The sequence below is a fragment of the Oratosquilla oratoria genome, chromosome 26 (genome assembly GCF_046742065.1).
Source record: "Oratosquilla oratoria isolate Oo_2021 chromosome 26, ASM4674206v1, whole genome shotgun sequence".
Taxonomy (NCBI): Eukaryota; Metazoa; Arthropoda; class Malacostraca; order Stomatopoda; family Squillidae; genus Oratosquilla; species Oratosquilla oratoria.
In genome coordinates this window covers 12600781-12619145 of record NC_134802.1, presented here as the reverse complement: position 1 = coordinate 12619145, position 18365 = coordinate 12600781, and the positions used below count along the sequence as shown (strand labels likewise).

The following is an 18365-nucleotide window of genomic DNA, read 5'->3' as shown; positions in this document are numbered from 1 at the left end:
ATGCTTTAGCGGGTCTTAAACCGGCCGCCGAGGAGAGGAGAGTAACGGCGATTGCTTGGCGTAGCTGAAGGGAGTGAGTGAGGGAGGGAGGGAGAGAGGGCCTCCCGTCTGAGCGAGTTCTCGGCCGTCATAATGAAATCGTTAAGTATTTGCCATAGAATCCATACAGTGCACCTCGGTGTGAGAGGAATTAATTGTGTAGTATAAAATCTTAGACAGTTTTTTGCGGAAAAGTGTTCTTTCATATTGATAGCCTCGGAGTATAATTAGCTTAGGCGCATGAAATGCAGCTTTTTATGAGTCGGAAACGATGTGGAATATCATTTTTCCATAATTCCTGTGGTGGCTGTTCATGAAGATATGAACTTCATAAAGATGTGACGGATCTCCACTGGTTAGCTACGCTAATCAACGGATAAGTAAGCTAAGACAATTCTGCCACTCACTGGCGCTAAGCTAAGCCCGATGAATCCAGCTCGGGTACAATGGGACACAAGTCACCGGTTGAACAGCAAGAAGAGGCGAAAATATCGCCACATTGTCCGGTAACTTGTAGATATAGTAAGCCTGCCGAGAGTTAAAGTATCGCTAAGACAATTATGCTCCGATGATTCGTCATCGGGCTTAGCTTAGCGCCAGTGAGTGGCAGAATTGTCTTAGCTTACTTATCCGTTGATTAGCGTCACCAACCAGTGGAGATCCGTCACCAAACTTTACAGAAGAGAAGTTCACATCTTTATGGATACCCGCCACAGGAATTATGGAAAAATTATATTCCACAGAGTTTCCGACTCATAAAAAGCTGCATTTAATGCGCCTAAGCTAATTATACTCCGAGGCCATCGATATGATGTCTGATTCTTGCAGTACTGCAATACATTACGTAAATTCCATATACTATTGTTACAACACAAGCTTTAAGAATGCAGTGATATTCACAAGATACTAGTGTATTACGGATCATATACAACCTGTATCACTCTTGCGTATCCTCTCCAATGTAAAATTAGATATACGTTAGGAAATATTTACAGGTTTAATGCGTGGCAACACATAGGGCAATCTGGAAAATGTACACACACACACACACACACACACACACACACACACACACACACACACACACACACACACACACACACACACACACACACACACACATATACCAAGGCTTTTTCCCCCTTACAAGGGAGGTAACCAAAAAGAAAAAGGCATAAAATCATTCCCACCCATTCCATCCCTGAATACACTCCACACCCCTCCACCCTCCCTCTTATCTTAGCACCTCCATTTCTCGTGTTGTAGCCAATGGAGTGCGTAGTGGCTGACCACAAACAGCGCTAAAATTTAGGCGGAAAGTAGCTTTCACATTGGGGTAAAAGCCGTCGACATTGTCCCACGACTCCCCATTTCCTTAAGACGATTATTTCCCTCCAAGATTATCCCTACACCTCAGAAATGTACAGTCGACTAACGAGAATGGAATGGCGAATCAACGGACAGAAATCGACGATTTTCGTTCGTGTGAAGACTACCGTTGTCGTCGCTGCCGTCTTCGTCGTCTTCAGACTTGCAGGGTAGGAGGTTGGGTGTGCGCCCGCGTTGGATTTATGAGTAAGTGCATGTTCCCATGATCCTAATTCCCATTGCCGCTGTGTTTCATGACTCTTGCATCCGGAAGAAAATGAAAAGATACTTTTTTTCATTAGTTCTCCTGTCTTCATGCCTTAGTAGAATCTTCCAAGTTTTCCACTTCACGTAATTCATGACCGTAGATGATACGCATTTCCTCGCATAAACCCAATATTTTATGGTCGTGCGATGACGTCCCCACGTATCCGTCCAAGAATTGAACTGTTACGGGTCTGGAATAGTTCCCCGGCTTCCGAAATGTCCGCTGTACCCTACGCCTTTTTACCAGTGATGAATACGTCCCATTTGATATTGTCATGTGAGCCGATTAGATAGGTATCATGTTCACTATAGGATGACGTTGCGCCCCATGGTGTCATTCTTAGTTGTGTGGTACTGCTTGCTGCCAGGAAATTGTAACGTCTGTCATCTAGTCGCTATCTACACTGTCATTATCACCTTTCCGCCTTGGACTGACCTCTTGGGTCACATTACCTTACTTGTATACTCACTATAGTTATTTATATTAATGAAAGTATCTGAGAGTTTGTTCGTGTGCAGTCTCTCATTGACTACGTGACTACGCGTTCGATTGGTGTCGAGAAAATTCCCGAACTTGATCTATTTTTCTTCTCCACAAGGAATGCATTGACTAATATGGACATTGTGCCTTACGCGTGCTGGATTGTACCACCTCTAATGGCATATGAAGTGGGTCGTTCTGGTTCACGAAACGAGCCACTTTGGCGACCACAGGTTTCCGTCCACCCGTATGGCATAGAAAACATCGAGCCCACGAAATTGGGCAATTTTTCTAATCGTTTTATTTAGATAAACAATGGTCTACTCGGAAGAAAGGTGGTAGCGAACGAGTTGAACAAATCCTGTGATTCCAGTCGAAACTCTTACCTTGATCCCTTGGTCACTCCCCGCCATCCCCGTACGATCCTTCTTCGCCTTTGCCACAATATCGAAAAGCCAAATCAGTTGATGTTATCTTACAACACTCATCCCTCTGCCATTATGTACACAGACTTCTCCCGCTCTGACTGCGGAGTGAGTTATGCAGCAGTATTTCCCAGATACAAGGCCTGGACTCTTCACCTTATCCCCCGTTTTGCCATTCCCAGCGCATTACATCTTATTCACAACTTTTTTCCCCACTTATCCTCAACAATCACCAGACGCACGAAACACCCCACAAACACTTGTCATTTTCCATTCCCACCACCCCTGATTCACAAAATCCATTCATGGATCACCCTTCCGCTTCATTTTTTTTTTTTTTTTTTTTTTCTACGTGCCATCTCATTTTGGCATCCCCGGCAACGAATGGGCAGACAAGGCAGCTCGGAATTCAATATCGATGCTCCGATGTTTCTACTCCCGTACCTGCAACACACTTATAACCGCCTTACAGTCCACAAAACTTGCGGCAAAAATGCTGGAAGAAACCTCCGACAAACGAGCTAGACAATCAAACCCCATGGTCTTCTTCCCACCAGCATAATGGACGCTTCGACACTGCATTGTGCTCCAAAACAGGGTATTCTTGTTTCACTTACGTCCATCTCGTGACCGGAAACTGGTCCTCCCATCAGCACAAATAGTATTCCCCTTAATGTAGTGCATTTGTTAGAATGCCCCACTTACACGACTCTCGCAACAGCCTCCTACTTCCCTCCTCTTTCTTCATACAATGAACACACTACACTTATAGGAGAATCAACACCAATACTTTTAATCTTCTCTATACACTTTTCTAGAGGCGACTCCTTTCCAAATTTTTACCTCATATCACATATACTTTCTGACGTGATAAATTAAATTTTCTGTTGATTAGGAATGCTATGCCGCCATATATACGAGTACACATTCCCAATTAGGTAAACAAACGCAATGGACTTGTTTCTCCTCCTTTTTCTCGCTTTCATGTCTTTCATTATTTTTCTCCTCTGCTTTTCTACTTTTTCGATCGTTTTATTTATATTTATTAGTTTTCTTTCTCTTCGTCTTTCATTTATTTTCCTCCTTATTACTTTCTCTTTCCTACATTTTCCTTTTTTTTTTCTTTTTCATTATTTCTCCTTATCACTTTCTCTTTCTCACCTCCGTTTTTTCTTCTTTCTCGTTTTCATTCTATGACTCCGCCTTTTCGGTGCGATGTTGTTCCCAAGGAACGGTGATTAATTGTTGAAGATGATACACTTTTAATTTCTCTTTCTCTCCCTCCCTCTCTCTCTCTCTCTCTCTCTCTCTCTCTCTCTCTCTCTCTCTCTCTTTCTCTCTCTCTCTTTCTCTTTCTCTCTCTCTCTCTCTCTCTCTCTCTCTCTCTCTCTCTCTCTCTCTCTCTCTCTCTCCCTCTCTCTCTCTCCCTCTCTCTCTCTCTCTCTCTCTCTCTCTCTCTCTCTCTCTCTCTCTCTCTCTCTCTCTCTCTCTCTCTCTCTCTCTCTCTCTCTCTCTCTCTCTCTCTCCCTCTCTCTCTCTCCCTCTCTCTCTCCCTCTCTCTCCCTCTCTCTCTCTCCCTCTCTCTCTCTCTCTGTCTCTCTCTCTCTTTCTGTCTCTCTCTGTCTCTTTCTCACTCTCTCTCTCTCTCTCTCTCACACACACACACACACACACACACACACACACACACACACACACACACACACACACACACACAAAGGTAATGATAGCTTTAGCCTTAGCTAAGTAAGTTTCTCACTTTTTTTCTCATGAATGGTGATGGAATGCCTATGTTTAGTAGTAGTAGTAGTAGTAATAGTTAGCAGTAGTAGTAGTAGTAGTAGTAGTAGTAGGATACACTAGAGCAAAGGCATCGGTATCAACCCCAAGTCAGTCCTTCAGCTGAATGAAATCGCCATGTTGACAAAAAAAAAAAAAAGACAAACTAAAAAGGCATCGCAGTATTGAGGGACCTGTACAGCCGCGACAAGTCACGTGGCAGGGAACGTGACTGATGCCACAACCTGACGCTTCTCTGCCAGCGCGACCCTGCTTGACCCGACCTAACCCAGTGCAATTACCTAATTACGCACCACGGGTAACTTGCCCACTCAGTATATATATCGGCTTCCGCCGCATGTAAAATCAGTTCACTCGTACCTTACAATAAAGGAGACGAACTCACCAAAACCTCTTTCTCTTCACCAACACCGTCAACGCCGTCTCCTTGAATCTGCCGCCTTTTTCTACGGTCGACGCCCCCTCCTGGTTTCGACGAACGGAGATTCAGTTCTGCCTGCGCAATATCAGCGCGTCCCAAACGAAGGCAGACTATGTTCTCGAGGCGATCCCCGAGGATGTGTTCCCAATCATCTCCCAATGGCTTGATCAACACGACGGCGTTATCCAGTATGACGTTCTAAAATAGTACCTGCTTCAGGAATTCACGCCGTCAGCAGCCTCCAGAGCCGCAAAAATCCTCCAACTCTCCCAACAGCCACTGGGGGACATTAAACCAAGTACATCATACCTCGAGATGATGTCCATCGCCCGCCTCCCACCCACAGCCAACGGAACCAGCAGGAACGTCGATATGCTTCGTCAATTGTGGCTCATGCGCCTCCCAGCGCCCGTCCGATCCGCCCTTGGCAACACCGAGGAAATGACCACCGACGAAGTTTCACGGAAGGCGGACCATCTCGCCGATGCCCACGCCGCCGCAGCAAGGAGTCATGTCTGTGCTACGGACATCACGGACGAAATCTTCGCCGCAGCAGCATCGCCAGCCAACAGGCACCAACAACACCAGCAAAGGCAGCGACGCCGGACCACCCCCGCTATGCACCTGTGTTACTACCACAGGATTTGGCGCCTTCGCCAAGAAATGCCAACCAGGATGTACCTGGACAAAAAACGCCTAAATGGGTCACCGTCCATCACGGTGCCCCCTACAAGCGCAACGGGCCTCTACATCAACGACAAGGCCTCTAAACGTCGCTTTCTTGTCGACACTGGTGCTTGCAGGTCCATAATTCCTGCATTCGCTGCAGAACGCCGGGTCCCCAAGGACGTTGGCGTTAGGCTCGTCGCCGCTAACGGCAGTACCATAGCTACCTACGGGTGGAAATGCCTGAACCTCACCTTTGGGAGTCGCCACTACTCATGGAACTTCATCCTGGCAAACATCAAGACGCCCCTTCTCGGTGCTGACTTCCTCGCTCATTACAGGTTACTGGTCGACGTCGCCAACAGCCGCCTTGTCTGCGCAACCGCATCCGTCTCGGCGACCCTGCAAATTGCGCCACAGCCAACCACGGTCGCCACCATCGACGCTAGAATGCTCTACGCCCACCTGCTCACGGAATTCCCCGACGTCTTCAAGCCTGAGCTGCGACAGACACCACAGACGCCAGCTAAACATGGCGTGTACCACTACATCAAGACGTCTGGGCCCCCGGTATTTGCCAAATACCGCCGCCTACCACCCGAGAAACTCGTCGTCGCCAAGAAAACCTTCCAAGAGATGGAGAGACTAGGCCTATGCCAAAAGGCCTCCAGCCCTTGGTCCTCACCTCTCCACCTCGTCAAGAAGAACGATGGTTCCTGACGCCCCTGTGGAGACGACCGGCGGCTGAACATGATGACGGAACCTGACCACTACCCACTCCCAAACATCGCCGACGTCACCACATACCTCAACGGCGCCAAGATCTTTTCGACACTGGACCTCCTGAAGGGCTACTACCAAGTTCCGGTGCATACAGACGACATCCCGAAGACCGCCATCAACACCCCTTTCGGGACGTATACCTTTAATTACTCCTGCTTCAGCTTGCGAAACTCAGGTGCGACCTTCCAGCGCCTAATGGACGGCATCCTTGGCGACCTCGACTTCTGCGTCTGCTACGTCGACGATATTCTGGTCTTCTCCAACTCGCCTGACCAGCTCCTCCAACACCTGCGGACCATCCTCGAGCGTCTCCAGGACAACGGCCTCGTTGTCCGCATTGACAAATGCAGCTTCGGAAAAAAGTCTGTCCCATTTTTGGGACACCTCATCTCTCCTGACGGCGTTCGTCCCCTGCAGGATAAAGTCGCCGCAGTCGACAAATTTCCCAAACCTACTACCATCAAAGCCTTGCAGGAATTTATTGGGATGGTCAACTTCTATCACCGTTTCCTCCCTAACATCGCTCAAACGCTGCACCCACTTTATAATGCCCTTCACGGAAAACCGAAGGACCTCCTGTAAAACCCCGCCATGGAAGCTGCCTTCGTCAACGCCAAAAAAGCCCCTGCCCGTGCCACCATCCTCTCTCTCCCTGCACCAGGTGCCCAGCTACAACTGTCAACGGACGCCAGCAATGTCGCCATAGGGGGTGTGCTTGAACAAACCCTCAGTGGCAGACCTACACCCCTCGGTTTCCTCAGCAGGAAACTCTCCAAGGCCGAGATCAACTACAGCACCTTCGACAGAGAGCTCCTCGCCATCCACCACGCCGTCCGCCACTTTCGCCATTTCCTCGAGGGCTCCTCATTTATCATCAACACCAACCATCAACGTCTGGTGCACGCCTTCACAAAACAACAGGACGCTTGGTCTGCCAGACAGCGCCGCCACCTCTCCGCCACCGCCGAGTTCAATTGCACCATTAGGCACGTCCCCGGTACAAACAACCCCGTCGCAGACGCCCTCTCCCGAATAGCCATCGACGCAATTCAACTCGGCCTCGACTACACAGCTATTGCCAGAGAGCAACGGGAGGATCCTGAAACACTTGCCTACAGGACATCCATCACATCCCTTAAGTGGCAAGACGTCCCTTTTCACGACAACCACACCATCCTCTGCGACATCAGTACCGGCCGCCCACGACCCCTCATCCCAGCTGCCTTCCGACGTCAAGTGTTCAATTTAATAAACGGCCTGTCTCACCCTTCAGGGCGCGTCACTGCGAAGCTCCTGAAGCAGAAATTCATCTGGCACAGCATCTCCAAGGACGCAAAGGAGTGGGCCAGATCCTGCATTGCCAGCCAGCAAAGCAAAATTCATCGCCACACTGAATCAGGCATCGGATCATTCCATCAGCCCCGACGACGCTTCGCACACATTCATGTCGACATCGTCGGTCCACTCCCCCTGTCGGAAGGCCATCGTTACCTCTTCACCGCCATTGATAGATCGACCCGCTGGTTGGAGGTCATCCCCATCAAGGATACTACCGCCTCATCCTGCACTACAGCATTTCTCAGTGGATGGATAGCCAGATTTGGCCTCCCGGAACACGTCACCTCCGACCGAGGAACTTGCTTCACGTCGCGGCTGTGGCACTCTCTCGCTGAACTCCTGGGTACTACAGTCCATCACACTACCTCGTACAACCCCGCAGCCAACGGCATGGTAGAGCGAACCCACCGCTCACTCAAAGCATCTCTTATGGCACGCTGCAACAACGGCTCCTGGCTACCCCAGCTACCATGGATACTCCTTGGTCTTCAGACAGCCATCAAGGACGACCTCAACGTGTCTCCAGCAGAGATGGTCTTCGGCCAAACCCTCGTCGTGCCCACAGAATTCTTCCCTCCACATGAGTCTCCCGAGAGCCTGCAACAGCTTCGACGCACTGTCGGCAAATTTGCACCATGCGTGCCGACACATCACCGGGAGGTGAAGGAATACCTCCCAAAACACCACACCTCGACGCACGTTTTCCTGAGGACGGACGCTCACACCCCACCACTCACCCGTCCCTGCACTGGCCCCCATCTTGTCCTTTAACGTAAAGACAAGACCTTCCGCATCTCCATCTCCGGTAGGCCAGAATGGGTTTCCATTGACCGCCTAAAACCGGCACACCTTGACACTCCGCCCACCAAATTCTCACGTGCAGGATGGCCCCTTAAGCCAAGGCAAATTTAAGAGGGGAGTATTGTACAGCCGCGACAAGTCACGTGGCAGGGAACGTGACTGATAGCCACGACCTGACGCTTCTCTGCCAGCGCGACCCTGCTTGACCCGACCTAACCCAGTGCAATTACCTAATTACGTACCACAGGTAACTTGCCCACTCAGTATATATATCGGTTTCCGCCGCATGTAAAATCAGTTCACTCGTACCTTAAAATAAAGGAGACGAACTCACCAAAGCCTCTATCTCTTCACCAATAGTAGCATCGCTACAGATCCGACAGGATTGAACGTGACTTCTCGTAGTGGACGGTCAATAGGTTGCCTCTTTATGTTCCCTGAGAGCTGTAATTAGTAGTAGTAGAAGTAGTAGTAGTTTTTTTGTCATTGCCGTCGTTGGCCTTTGCCGTTGCCCTTATCGTTGTCATTATTTGTGCAGAATAAATTCGATGACTGCCATTCCTTGCCTAGCTGCCGGAATACGCAAGGCATCGGTAACAGTTTCGATCGCAGCTAAGTGCCTCTTGGCGGAAGCTTCTCGCATATCTTCAGAACAAAATTATAACTGAGCTGACAGTAAGTTTCAGCAGTGTACATAGAGAAAATCAAAAGACCAATTTTCTTTATATATGTATGTATATATATATATATATGTATATATATATATATATATATATATATTTGTGTGTGTGTGTGTGTGTGTGTGTGTGTGTGTGTGTGTGTGTGTGTGTGTGTGTGTGTGTGTGTGTAATAAAACCACTTGGAAAATAAAATGAAATATGACTGAACGTTTTCGTCTATTTAAGACATTTTCAAAGGTATAGAGTAAGGTAGCACTGACATTATATATACAAAAGAAGCACACTAGGAGGGAATTAGGACAGGTCCAATACTGTAGTGACCTCATTCTCTCAGCACTGCCGGACGTCTGACCCGACTACTGTCAACAAATTTATATGTTACAAAGTTATCTAATTTATACTTTCCCATACTTTTATTCATGTTGTTCTCTTTCTCTGTGTCTCTCTCTCCCTCTCTCTCTCTCTCTCTCTCTTTCTCTCTCTCTCCCCTTATAAGAGAGGTAGCCAAGTCAAAGGCACACATGCACCCATTCCCACTCGTTCCACTCTCGCCCACCTCCCTTGTTTCCCTCTCATCTTAGCTCCTCGTAGATGAAAGGTTATCCCTGTCTCCTGCCCACTGCCCGGGTCGGAAACAACACAGCAAGACACAGCACATCCACTGTAGGGCCGCTTCACTTAACCGGCGATTCCCTCACTCCCCGTCCCCTCGCGCGGAAAATAAAAAAAACTGCGTCAAAATAGCATCATACACAACCATCCTCCACTCGCCCTATCACCTGCCTTCTCCCTTTCTTGCTCAATAGATATTCCCCTCTTGCTCAAAGCCCCTTTCACCCCATCCATCCATCTCATCCTTGGTCGTCCCCTCAAGTTCACTCCATCCACCTCTGCCTTCCATATCTTTTTTGCTAACCTTTTTATACTCATTCTTTCCATTTGTCCAAACCATCCCAATAATTTTTCTTCGGCCCTGTCAGCTCCCTTTCCACCTTCGCTTTGTTCCTCACTCCAGATTTCTCTATCTAACCTTGTAAGCCCTACCATATTTCTCAGAGACTTCATCTCAAATATGACTAAACTTCCTTTTGCTTCTCTTAAAGTCCATGTTTCCTCCCCAAACAGTGTCGTAGGCACGATCACCCCTTCATATAATCTCTTTGCTTTCTTTCTCAGATGCTTATTTCCCTGGTAGTATACGAAAACTCAGACAAGTTCACGTGTTTCACTTGAAGGTGCCTATCACTCGATTGTGAACCGTGTAACAGAATTCATCTATCTGTATTTATTTACCAAAAGGTTTCTTCCCCCGTATAATGGAGGTAGAGAGCCAAGACATGCCATCCATCACTCTTCGTTCCCCTTCTAAGCATACGCGCACCATCCCACGCCAGACTGTGTTAGGTTCATTATTCGGTAATTTTATAGAATATTTCAAGTAATTATTGTTAGGCGGAAATTGTTCAACCAAGATGAGGAAAGGCATAGGTGAAGTTCTCCACCACAAGTGTCCCTCTTTGAAATCCCCGCAGCTACGCGCCTCTTGGCTTGTGCTCCTCCTTGTCATCATTGTATTTTTTTTCTCTCTTCCCACCCACCTCCATCCTCCCTTGCCTTATTCCCGGCTGTACCTCTTCATTCCTATTTTCTCTGCTCCCTCAGTTCCTTTCGCCCTCCCCTGTTCTGTTGTACTTCCTTGTCTTTGTGTTCCTATACTTCTTCCCCTTTCAATCTTTCTCCAGCCCTCCCTCACCTTTCTCATTTTTTTCCATTCACTACGGCCTTCCCTATCTCTTCCTTCCCTTTCCTTTTTTCTTTTCTTCTATCCCATCACTAATCCTCTCTCGCCTCCAGTCCTTTCCTTTCATTCCTCCTTCCCCTTTCCACTACTGTCCTTTCCCCCATCTGTCTTTTTCTCTCATTCCCTTGTTTACCTTTCGTCTCCCCCATTTTCACCTCAACTCCGTTTTTCTTCTTCTGTCCCGTCTTCCCACTCCCCGTTCTCCCTTTCTGGCCGACTTTCCCCATTTACCGCCGCCGCCGTTCTCCCTCCTTTTCCCAACCCGGCTCGCCGTCCCTCTCATTTCCATTCCTTCTTTATTTGTTCTTCTCGCTTCTCTTTACCATTCTGTATTTCAGTTTTCCCTTTTCTGACTTAACCTGTTTCCCTCTTCCTTCTCTCTGCCCCAGAATCCCCTTACCCCTCTTCCTTTTCCCCATGCATACATACACACGAGTGCACATCCACACGAGCGCGCACGCGCGCACACAGACATGTATGCGCACACATCCACACGAGCGCGCACGCGCGCACACAGACATGTATGCGCACACAGATACGCATACACAGGCCCGCGCACACACGCATACACACACACACACACACACACACACACACACACACACACACACACACACACACACACACACACACACACACACACACACACACACACACACGCATACACACACACACACACACACACACGCATACACACACACACACACATACACACACACACACACACACACACACACGCATACACACACACGCACACACACACACACACATACACACACACACACACACACACATTCACATACACTCACACACACACACACACACACACACACACACACACACACACACACACACACACACACGCCATGGGTTTCCAATTTTAGGTTTTACTCGAGACCGATAGATGTGCTACAAGAACTGAGGGTAAATTGTATACCTTGATCTTGGGAGAACTTTTGGAAAATGTATCTCATAAAAGATTAATATGAAAACTGTAACATATTGGACAACTTAAGGGTGCTGAGGTGGATGGAGGACTTCCTGAAGGACAGGATGTCGGATTGGAGAGGTGTAATTGGAAGGGTCCCACAGGGCTCGGTGTTGGCACCAGTAATGTTCTTGATGTACGTTAATGACATGATGAATGCAGGAAGCAGTTATTTGCTGATGATGGCTAGATCATGGAGAGAGTTTATCATAAAAAAAAATGAAGGAAGATGTAGATACTGTAAGTGAAACCAAAAGTGGGATGTTGATTTCATGAGAAAAAAAAAATTAGTGGTAATTGGTGAAAGTAAGAAAATACCATCAAGAAACTATAAAATGGAAAATTAAGCTATTACAAAAGCGACGGAGGAAAATGATGTAGTAGTGTTGATACACATATACACTATCACATCAACACGTGCATCCACGTATTCACGCACACATACTCGCAAGACGCATGCAAGGAAATAGGCTAACGCTGCCTTTACAGAGGAGAAACTGCCCAGGGAGCCAATAGGGTCAACCAGCTCCGAGATGCTGTAAAAGGTTGTGCATGGTTTTTCACTTCTTCAAACCCTCTAGAACATCTCTAGTGTGGACAACCCTGCAGATTTTTTGCTGTTTGCTTATAATTCGCACATTTGTGACCCTACCACTATAACGTTTTATACCACATTTGACAAAATATGAACTATTAACCCAAATTCAATCCCTGAATGCTTTTTACCTAATTATAATTTCCCAAAGATATATACCGCATGCACACTCCAATGGTTGGGCATTCCATATCTGCTTTCAAAATTGTTATATGATGATAAGCCTTTCCTTGGTGGCATTATGTAGTGTGAAAATCACTTTTGTTTCATCACTTATTTAACTGGAATTTGATGCAGGTGTTTCTTTTCTACACATTTTTACATCCTCTCTTAGTATTTTTGCTGCTCTAAAGAGGGTCTCTTATTTAGGATCCAATTTGGATAGGTGTTCCAACTCCTTCAGGGGTGGATTGAGGTAGCACAGATGAAACCTAATGCTTGGCCACTTTGATCCCGGACCACCACTCTATTTGCAAAATGGTTATGAAGTTTAGATTTCAATTTGAAGGACTTGTAACTGTGTGGATTAGAAGCAGGAAGATCACGTAAAATTTCTCGATACATGTTCCTCAAAGTTATAATCATGCAGCAGTTCATTTTCTGGAACAAGTCAATCTGTAGTTGTTCTGTTAGTTGATGCCATACTTCTTCAACCCCCTTTTTCTCTTAAGAAACCTAAGTGGGATTGCGTGTAGCTTTGGAGGCATTCATGCATGGGAGGTGGTAGCATGCATCATTGGCTAACCATATCATGGCCCTGTCCAATAAGACTAAAAGAATGTCACTTCTGAAAAAATGAAAATCCATGTGAACAAGTTGTATAGACACGGTAAAGGAAACATGGACTGGAGGTGAAGCTTTATTCCTGACGTTTCGTCTAACGACTTTCTCAAAGGAATGAGCATACTAGAAACATACAGAGATTATAAACCCGCCTTATGGCTCAAGGGGGTGTGCGAACGTATAGCGCTGCGTCCTGATTGGCCCGCTGAGACAGCCAATCACGAAGCGCTATATTAGCTGAAGATTTGGCCCAGGTGAAGCTCCCAGCCTTATTGTTGATATTCGGACGAGTGGTGATGTACGCAGCTTCTATAGATTTTCTGACCTTCTTATCCATACCTTCGTGTAGAATCTCGGCTCGGTTCCATTGTGGGAGGTGCCCAGAATCGTCAACATGCACCACCATTGCGTTGGTGAGTCTATGGTGACGGAGGTCGGCCTTATGCTCCCTGATTCTAGTGTTAAGGCCCCTCTTAGTCTCTCCGTAGTATGCTTTATCGCATGATGTGCATGGGATCTTATATACGACGCTGTCTTCTCTCCCCCTCATCTTAGTCCCGCTTTTTATCATGTCACCAATCTTCGTTCCCGATGTTACGGCTGCTTTAACTTCCGTGCTCCTGAGCATTCTAATAATGTCTCCTACCTTCTCAGAGTTAGGAAGCGCCATGTATGATGTTTTTGTGGTGGCGTTGCCTTCTCTTAACCTGCTTGTGTGGATTATTTCTTCCGCTCTTCGTCTTAAGCTCAGGATTAAGCCCTTGGGCGGAAGAAATAATCCACACAAGCAGGTTAAGAGAAGGCAACGCCACCACAAAAACATCATACATGGCGCTTCCTAACTCTGAGAAGGTAGGAGACATTATTAGAATGCTCAGGAGCACGGAAGTTAAAGCAGCCGTAACATCGGGAACGAAGATTGGTGACATGATAAAAAGCGGGACTAAGATGAGGGGGAGAGAAGACAGCGTCGTATATAAGATCCCATGCACATCATGCGATAAAGCATACTACGGAGAGACTAAGAGGGGCCTTAACACTAGAATCAGGGAGCATAAGGCCGACCTCCGTCACCATAGACTCACCAACGCAATGGTGGTGCATGTTGACGATTCTGGGCACCTCCCACAATGGAACCGAGCCGAGATTCTACACGAAGGTATGGATAAGAAGGTCAGAAAATCTATAGAAGCTGCGTACATCACCACTCGTCCGAATATCAACAATAAGGCTGGGAGCTTCACCTGGGCCAAATCTTCAGCTAATATAGCGCTTCGTGATTGGCTGTCTCAGCGGGCCAATCAGGACGCAGCGCTATACGTTCGCACACCCCCTTGAGCCATAAGGCGGGTTTATAATCTCTGTATGTTTCTAGTATGCTCATTCCTTTGAGAAAGTCGTTAGACGAAACGTCAGGAATAAAGCTTCACCTCCAGTCCATGTTTCCTTTACCGTGTCTATACAAAATGTCACTTCTGTTTTTATTTTTCGAGGTATTTGATATTTTCCTGGCTGGTTTCTGAGGTGATTTTATTTGTAGGTTCTTTACCTTCGTACCGTTTATTACATATACAGTTTGATTTGGGCTGGTAAGAATCAGTGGATGACCTTGTTTGTCACATCCCACTTGGCCCATCTTCATTCATCTATGTGTTATGAGATACATTTGGATTTTTTTTTTCCCAAAATATCGATCTTCTCAAGGATATGCCAGTTCCTACAATAATCACGTTAAATAGGCTTTCTTTTCTCAAGCCAAGAATTATTATTAATTTCCTGAAGCAGAAGCAAGCCTTTTGTCTTGCCTCGCTTCACAGGCAAATTTTAATTTTTCCAAGAACCCTTTCTGAATATTATATAAGTGTCCTCTATGTTCCTGGCAAATCACACACATTTCATAGTAAAGATACAATTTTTTCTTGTCAAACACCAAACTCCACTCATCATCAAATTGATGTCTTTCCTATTTATTGGCCAAGGTTAATTCTTAATCTGAAAGCAATTAAATAGAATACCTCAATTCAGTAATGGAGAGTAGCAGTCTAATGTAGTCATTGATATATTTAGTAAGTTCACAGCTACCTAATTTCCTAATATAAAACTCGTATCCAACTTAAATGGATATCATGCATATAGTAAAAGGCTATGAAATAACATGGCATTATAAGAAAACGCACTAAATCGTAATTTACTTTTTTACTTCTTCTGTTTTAGATTTTTCTACTCTTCCTACACAGTTATGTAACATTTGCTCGAATTGTTGATTAAAGTAAATATAATAGCAAATGTATTAAATTTCAACATCACAGAATCACAATTTTAGGATGATATTTTCTTCTACTATATATTAAAAAATATATTTTGACGCAGCCCGAAGGGATTTCTCCCCGTCTTCTCTTTTTCTGTATGAGGGGACGGAGACGGGGGGTGTCGCCGATTAAATGAAGCGGCCTTGCTGTGGATGTGCTATGTCTCGCTGCATTGCTTCTGAGCCAGGGCAGTGGGCGAGATGCAGGGATGACCCGTCATCCAGGAGCCAAGAAAAAAGAGAAGGAGAGAGGGGTGGTGAATTGGAGTGGAGAGAAGGGCGGGGGATAAAATAGGTGGGAGTGGAATTATGCCTTTTGATTTTGGCTACCTTCCTTGTAAAAAAAAAAAGCCCTTGGTATATGCATGTATGTATATATTAAAAATAGCTGTGCAGATAGTTTTGGACTTAAAATGATCCCAGGTGATAGGAAAACACTATGGGCAAGTCAGATATAGTGAAAAAAGAAGAATTGTGTTCCATAGAAAATCTTTTCAGTTATATATTTGACGAAACAAAAGTGATCCATCATACAATATAAGGCCGCCAAGTTGTCACAGTCACCTAGGAAAGGCATATCATCATATAATAATTTTGAAAGCAGATATGAAGTGCAACAAGCATTGAACAGTCCCTGCAATATATATCTTTGGGAAATTATAAATAGGTTAAAAGTATTTAGGGATTGAATTCGGGTTAATATTTCTATCGTCAAATGTGCTATAAAGCGTTTTAGAGGTGGGATCACAAATGTGCGAATTCCAAGCAACCAGCAAAAAATATGCAGGGATGTCCACACTAGAGATGTTCTAGAGGGTTTGAAGAAGTGAAAAAAAAAAAAACATGCACAACCTTTTACAGCAGCTCGGAGCCAGTTTGTAAAAAAAAAAAATAAATAAAATAAAATAAATAAAATAATGTAGTCTGGCTCCCTGGGTAAACTGTGCTTGTGCCCAAGCAGTCTCTTCCTCTACTCTATGCATTTCCAACCCTTTCACGTACGTGGTGCACTGCGTCCATTGTTGTTAGAGAGCCAGCAACAGTAAAGGCCTGATGGTCTTATTCCAAAGAAACGTATTAACCCCCCCTCTTCCACCCCCGTCCTGCCACCTGGTCTCGGCCGGCTGAATAAAGTCACTTGACTCTTGAGGAGCTCAGACAAAGGTGATAGACGTCAGCGGATGATAGTAGTAGGTTGGTCATTCTCTGTATATTGTTATTCTTCTCTTTGTTTTTAAAAACTTACTAGGACCTGGTGTCGCGCGAGAGAGAGTGAAGGAGAGAAAAAGGGAGTGAGGAGTGAGAGAGAGGGGAGACAGAGAGAGGGAGAGAGAGAGAGAGACTGAGTAAGGGACAGAGAGTATGAGTAAAGGGCAGAGAGTGAGAGTAAGGGACAGAGTGTGAGTAAGGGAGAGAGAGTGTGGGTAAGGGAGAGAGTAAGTGACAGAGTGGAGTAGAGGACAGAGAGAGTGAGTAAGGGACAGACAGAGAATAAAGTACAGAGAGAGTAAGGGACAGAAAAAGTGAGGGGAGAGAGTGAGAGACAGAGAAAATGAGTGAGGGAGAGTGAGAGTGAGGTAGAGAGTGTGGTAGAGAGAGAGTGAAGTAGAGAGAAAGTGAGGTAGAGAGAGAGAATGAGGGAGTGAGGGAGTTACTGATGGAGTGAGAGAGAGTGAAGGAGTGAGAGAATGAGGGGTAGAGAGAGACTTAGGGAGGGAGGGAGAAGGAAGGAGAGTCACGGAGGGAGAGAGACTTAGGGAGGGAGGGGGGAGGGAATGAGAGAATGAGGGAGGGAGAGAGTGAAAGTGTGAGAGAGGGAGGGAGGGAGAAAGTGAGAGTGAGGGAGGGAGAAAGTGAGAGTGAGGAAAGGAGAGAGTGAGGGAGAAAGAGAGAGAGGGGTAGAGTGTTTGAGGTAGCGAGGGGGAGAGTGGGGGAGATAGAGAGAGGGAGGGAGATTGAGTGAGAGAGGGGGAGATAATGATTGAGGGAGATAGAATGAGTGTGGGAGAGGGAGGGAGATAGAGGGAAAGTGAGGGAGAGAGAGAGAGAATGAGGGGGAAAGAACGAGGGAAACAGAGAAATAGGAGGGAGAGAGAGAAAATGAGGGAGAGAGGGAGAAAGAGAATGAGGGAGAGGGAGAAAGAGAATGAGGCTTGAGAGGGAGAAAGATAATGAGGGAGAGAAGGAAAAAGAGAATGAAGGAAAGAGGGAGAAAGAGAATGAGGGAGAGAGGGAGGAAGAGAATGAGGGAGAGAAGGAGAGAAAGGATGAGGGAAAGAGTGAGTGAATGAGTGAGAGAATTAGTGAAAGAGAGAGTGAGTGAATAAGGGAAAAAGTGAGTGAATGAAGAGGTGGAGAGGGAGAGAGAATGAGGGATAGAGGGCGAGAGAAAGAGAGAGAGAGAGAGTGAAAATGGGAATGAGGGAAAGAATGAGAGAGAGATTGAGATCATGAGAATGAGAAAGAATGAGAATGACAGAGAATGATAAAGAGAGAGAGAGATCATGAGAATGAGAGAGAATGAGTGAGAAAGAGAGAGAGAGAGAGAGAGAGAGAGAATGAAAAAGCGAATGAGAGAGAGAGAGAGAGTGAAAATGGGAATGAGAGAGGGAGATCGAGGGAGAGAAAGAATGGGAGAGAGAAAGAGAGAGAGAGAGAGAGAGAATGTGATAATGAGAATGAGAGAGAATGGGTGAGAAAGAATGAGAATGAGAGAAAATGAGAATGACAGAATGAGAATGAGAGAGAGAATGAGAAAGAGAGAGAATGAGAAAGAGAGAAAATGAGAAAGAGAGAGAATGAGAGAGAGGGGGGAAAGAGA

At 46.1% G+C, this 18365-nt stretch overlaps 1 protein-coding gene across 10 annotated transcripts in view; it reads left to right on the top strand.

Moving 5' to 3' along the window:
* The window catches only part of LOC143039384 (glycoprotein 3-alpha-L-fucosyltransferase A-like), a 324950-nt gene that overhangs the window by 215716 nt on the left and 90869 nt on the right, over window positions 1-18365 (top strand). The gene's annotated exons all lie outside the window — the stretch shown is intronic.